The sequence below is a fragment of the Procambarus clarkii genome, chromosome 35 (assembly GCF_040958095.1).
Source record: "Procambarus clarkii isolate CNS0578487 chromosome 35, FALCON_Pclarkii_2.0, whole genome shotgun sequence".
In the NCBI taxonomy this organism is placed as follows: Eukaryota; Metazoa; Arthropoda; class Malacostraca; order Decapoda; family Cambaridae; genus Procambarus; species Procambarus clarkii.
This window is the reverse complement of record NC_091184.1, coordinates 5,068,318-5,074,481: the sequence shown is the minus strand read 5'-3', so window position 1 is coordinate 5,074,481 and position 6,164 is coordinate 5,068,318. Positions and strand designations below refer to the sequence as shown.

Here is a 6,164-nt window from a genome sequence, read left to right as displayed (position 1 = left end):
CGACCAGGCCTCCTGGTTGCTGGACTGATCAACCAGGCTGTTGGACGCGGCTGCTCGCAGCCTGACGTATGAGTCACAGCCTGGTTGATCAGGTATCCTTTGGAGGTGCTTATTCAGTTCTCTCTTGAACACTGTGAGGGGTCTGCCAGTTATGCCCCTTATGTGTAGTGGAAGCGTGTTGAACAGTCTCGGGCCTCTGATGTTGATAGAGTTCTCTCTCAGGGTACCTGTTGCACCTCCGCTTTTCAACGGGAGCATTCTGCACATTCATTAAAGATAAAAACATTTTTTTTTTATTTTTTTATGGTAGGAGAAAATTAGACTGTAGCAGAGCGTAGTTTCGATCTACGGACCTCTAGTGGGATTATGGGCCCAGCACGCTTCCACTGCGCCACTCTGCTCCACAATATTTAGTTATATGACTCTCAATATTAATAATTAGTATAATGTAGTATTAGCAAATTACAAAATGGTATAAGTTTTATGATTTAATAAATATTGTCAATATTCTTTGTTATTAATTTTAGCTCTTTAAAGGGAAGGGAAGGGAACTTTGAAGGGAAGGTCGAGGATTGAACGCCGACCTGCAAGAAGCGAGACCGTCGCTCTACCGTCCGACCCAAGTGGTTGGACACTTTGAGTTTATTTCAATGGATTATGAAAACAAACATTTAATAAGTCAAATGTTTCCGCCCGGGATCGAACCGGGGACCTTGCGCGTGTGAGGCGCACGTGATAACCACTACACTACGGAAACCTGAAGTATAGTGACCTGTTATTATATGGACCAAATCCGGTTAATTGCTACCGAAGATGTACATAGTTTTTCTTCAGCGATATAATATGATCAAAACACATTGCATGAGTAATTATATAAATTATAAAAGATTTAATAACGAAAATAGAGAGAAAATCCTGTTTTATGTGTGTACGGCGTGTGTGACGTCACGATAACATGAGAGGTTTAGTTTAGTTTAGTTCACTTATTATGCACCCCATACCCATCTTGTGGGAGGTAGTGGAAGTGGTGACAGAGACACATAATGGGCTCAGGGACTGAACCCCACAATTCATTTAGCTAAGCAAGTTTCAGTCTTGATAAGTTAGTTACAAAATTCAATATACGTCGTCACATCATCAATTTGTTCGAAATTGACCACAAGTACAGTTTCTAAATTAAGCAACTGACATATGTGGAGAGCTAGTGTCACAATTGATATGTTTGTCCTGCACACCGCCCCCCATCCAGTGGGGAGCGGTGGATAGGTTACAGTCACTTAGTTACTACCTACAGTTAGCAAACTGGGGATATTTGAGCAAGTGTTTTTAAGGCTTCAGAGAGCGGGAGCGAGTGGTAGGAGGCAGGAGGAAGTAATTTTAAGGTTAATTTTTTTATCAAGAGCTGCATGTATCAAATTAATCATATTAATAAGTGAATCGTTAGTGCTTCTTGGGGGTCTGAAACCATATTGACAAAAGCTAAATATATTGAGTTTGGCTAGATAAGAGTAAAGCTGCTTGTAGATTAGATTTTCAAATATTTTTGACAAGTTTGGCAGAATTGATATAGGTCTGAAGTTGTTGACATCAGTGGTATTACCACATTTGTGGACAGGGGTTACTCTCGCTTTTTTTTAGAATATCTGGAAAGGTTTGGAGTTCAAGTGACTTGTTGAAGAGCAATGCAATGGCAGGAGCTAAAAATCTGGAGGCTTTTTTTGGAAATAAGAGTTGGTATCTCCTCAAGGGAACCAGACTTGGTTTTAAGGGAAAGGATTGTGTTAGTAACATCAGTGGAAATAGTTGGCATTAGGTACAGAGACTGGATATTTACCTGTAAGATAGTCCTGAATATTACTACTGGAAGATGGACTATCATTTGCAAGGGATGACCCAAGGGAAGAGAAGAACCTATTGAACTCAAAAGCAGTATCAGAGGCTGAGAGCAGACCATCGTTATTGGACAGGAGTATTAGTTTGTTATTTAAAATCTTCTTTGATCCCAATATTTGTGAAATTGTGCTCCATGTTTTCTTAATGTTGCTCTTTGTGTAGGTAAATTTATCTTTGAAGTATTTAATTTTGACTCTTCTAATTATCTTACAAAAATGCAAATACAAATACTAATATTTATTCAGGTAAAGTACATATATACAAGGTGAGATACAAAAGTTGATGGATTTACAGATAGAGCTAGTACATACAATGCCTAAAGCCACTATTACGCAAAGCGTTTCGGGCAGGAAAAACACTTAGACTAAAACTTAATACTAACTTAGATTAAAGTATAAATTTTGTTGAGAAAAAAATCAGAAAAAATGAAAAAAAGGGGAGGGTGAAACATGGCAGAAAAAAATACAATTTGGTCAACAAACAGCATTGTTTAAAATTTATTTATTTATTTATTTAATTTTTATTTATTTATTTATATAGAAGAAGATACATTGGGTTTGTGAGAATACATAGCATAGTATTTGCAATCTTGTAAAGCCACTAGTACGTGCAGCGTTTCGGGCAGGTCCTTAATCTAACAGATAATTTTAAGTAGGTAAATTCTAGTAGAATTAATAAAATGATAACAAATACATTGCAAAAAAAAAAGAGATGAGAGATTAGTAAGTATATTAAAGCACATTGGTATATTAAAGCTCTGATTGATTACATTGACAGCTTGATTGGTAATTTAAACAAGATTAATAGACACCATACAGCAGATTAACAGCACATATAAGAAGACAGCAATGATCACAAAGGTAAAGATGTTCGGACTGGGTACATAAAGATTGGGAGATTGGCTAGCAATAGATAGAGTGCAATTTTATAGCAAAAGGTAAAAAACTATGAGAATGAAATTAGGTACTTTTTAGTATTGTTTTTGAATGGCGTAAAAGTTGGACAGCTTGTCAATTCATTAGGGAGTGAGTTCTATAGACTGGGTCTCTTTATTTGCATTGAGTGTTTACAAAGATTAAGTTTAACTCTGGGGATATCAAAGAGATATTTATTTCTGGTGTGGTGATAATGGGTCCTATTACATCTGTCCAGGGAGAGTTTCAGAGCAGGATTTGCATTTAAGAATAGGGTTTTGTAAATGTAGTAGACACAAGAGAATTTGTGGAGTGAGATTATGTTTAGCATGTTTAGGGAGTTAAACAAGGGGCTGAGCGTTGTCTGAAAGCAGAATTTGTTATTATTCTGATAGCAGATTTTTGCTGGGTAATGATGGACTTAAGGTGGTTTGCAGTGGTTGAACCCCATGCACAGATACCATAGTTGAGATAGGGATAGATTAGTGCATAATATAGAGAGATGAGAGCAGAGTTAGGTACATAATATCTGATTTTGGAGAGTATACCAACTGTTTTAGAGACTTTCTTAGTTATGTGTTGTATGTGGATACTGAAGTTGAGTCTCTTGTGTAGGAATAGGCCGAGAAACTTTCCATCATTTTTATTGCTAATGTTTACAATGTCTATCTGAAGCTGAATTGCATTTGTAGATTTGCTTCCAAATAAGATGTAGTAGGTCTTTTCTATGTTAAGTGTTAGTTTGTTGGTTGATATCCATAAGTGGACTTTTTTAGTTCATTATTAACAACATTATTTAGTGTATGTGGGTTGGGGTTAGAGTAGATGAGGGTAGTATCATCAGCAAACAAAATAGGTTTCAGAATGTTAGAGACATTAGGCAGATCATTGAAGTATATAAGAAATAGGAGAGGTCCCAAAATGCTGCCCTGTGGCACTCCAATGGTTATTGGTAGAGTGGGAGAGGTTATATTATAGATGGCTACACATTGGTGTCTATCACTAAGATAGGATTGGATATAGTCCAGTGAATGGCCTCGGATTCCATAATGATGGAGTTTACGTAAGAGGTAATTGTGATTAACAGTATCAAAGGCCTTTCTCAGGTCAATGAAGAGTTCAATCAGAAATTCATTTTTGTCAAGGGCTGAGTAAATTATATCAAGGAGACTAATAATTGCATCGTTGGTACTCTTTTGGGAGCGGGAGCCAAACTGGCAGGGGCTAAGAATGTCGAATTTTACGAGATAGGAGTAGAGCTGTTTGTAGATAATTTTTTCAAAAATTTTTGATAGAATGGGTAGGTTTGATATTGGTCTATAATTGTTTATGTCTGCCGGATTACCTCCTTTATGAACTGGCGTTACTCTTGCTTTTTTAAGGATATCAGGGAAGGTATGACACTCAAGGGATTTGTTGAACAGCAGAGCGCAAGGGCGTGAGAGGTGCTCTTGTATACAATAAATGGTATTTCACTGATTTATTTATTTATTTATGCATATACAAGAAGGTACATTGGGAATGTGAGGATACATAATATGGTAATTATAGTCTTGTAAAGCCACTAGTACGCGGAGCGTTTCGGGCAGGTCATTAATCTAAGAAAATTTTAAGTAGGTAAATACTTGCAAAATTTATAGACAAAAAAAATGATAACAGTTACATGGAATGAAAAAAATATGAGAGAAAATTGTAGGTACAGTATATTAAAGCACATAGGTAGCTAAGATTGATTGCACCGACAGCTTGAATGGTAGTTGACAAAAATTGGTAGGCACAATACAGCAGAAACAATATAAGATTGATTGAAATGACAGCTTGAATGGTAGTTGACAAAAATTGGTAGTCACAATAGAGCATATGGCTAGCACATAAAAGAAGACAGCAATGAACACAATGATAAGGTTGTTTGATACTACATAAAAATTAGGAGATTGGGTAACACTAGGTACAGACCAAATTTAAAGCTCAGTGTAGGAAACTAAGAAGATGAAATTAGGTACTTTTTGGTTTTGCTTTTAAATAAGGCAAAAGTTTTACAGTTTTTCAATTCACTAGGGAGTGAGTTCCATAGACTAGGTCCCTTAACTTGCATAGAGTGTTTACACAGATTAAGTTTGACCCTGGGGATATCAGAGAGATATTTATTTCTGGTGTGGTGATAATGGGTCCTATTACATCTGTCCAGGGAGAGTTTCAGAGCATGGTTTGCATTTAAGAACAGGGTTTTGTAAATGTAGTTGACACAAGAGAATGTGTGGAGGTCGTTAATATTTAGCAAGTTTAGGGACTTAAACAAGGGAGCTGAGTGTTGTCTGAAAGCAGAGTTAGTTATTATTCTGATAGCAGATTTTTGCTGCGTGATGATGGGTTTAAGGTGGTTTGCAGTGGTAGACCCCTCATGCACAGATACCATAATTAAGATAGGGGCAGATTAGTGCATAATATAGTGAGAGGAGAGCAGAGTTAGGAACATAATATCTGATTTTGGAGAGTATACCAACTGTCTTAGAGACTTTCTTAGTTATGTGTTGAATGTGGGTGCTGAAGTTGAGTCTCTTGTCTAGGAATAGGCCAAGAAACTTGCCATCATTTTTATTACTGATGTTAATGTTGTCTATCTGTAGCTGAATTGCATTTGATGATTTGCTTCCAAATAAGATGTAGTAAGTCTTTTCGATGTTTAATGTTAGTTGACATCCATAAGTGAACTTTTTTTAATTCATTATTAACAACATTATTTAGTGTATGTGGGTTGAGGTCTGAATAGATAAGGGTAGTATCGTCAGTAAACAATATAGGTTTGAGAATATTAGAGACATTAGGCAGATCGTTTATATATATAAGAAATAGAAGAGGTCCTAAGATACTGCCCTGTGGCACTCCAATGGTAATTGGTAGAGTGGAAGAAGTTGTATCATTGATGGTTACATATTAGTGTCTGTCACTAAGATAGGATCGGATGTAGTCAAGGGCAAGGCCTTGGATTCCATAATGCTGGAGTTTAAGTAAGAGGTTCTATTGTTACGTAAAGTATGGTGACAATAAACACAGACACTAACATACTATATATATATTTGGTCGAATATACAGAAGTACACAGGTGATACTTTGGTGTGAGTTGAGCGCACTGAGAGTCGGTACAGTATCTCGCAAGTGTCTGCTCTAGACCACACTTAAAAGTAGACTAGTTAATGTTTGCTATTCTGCTGCTTATATGCTCGGGCAACACCTCACCGTGTTGCCTGGGCAACGCCTCACCTCATTCATCTCCAAAGGTTGACAGGAATATTAACAATGCATTTGGAGCGAGTATATTATTGGGATAATCTACTCGCTACAAGGTAGTTGTGATTA

General features: G+C 36.8%; 1 non-coding gene across 1 annotated transcript; it reads right to left on the bottom strand.

Annotated features, from left to right (window-relative positions):
- Positions 1-684: 684 nt before the first annotated feature.
- TRNAV-CAC (transfer RNA valine (anticodon CAC)) lies at positions 685-757 on the bottom strand. The gene has a single exon. It is a non-coding gene; the product is annotated as a tRNA-Val (tRNA).
- Positions 758-6,164: the final 5,407 nt, after the last annotated feature.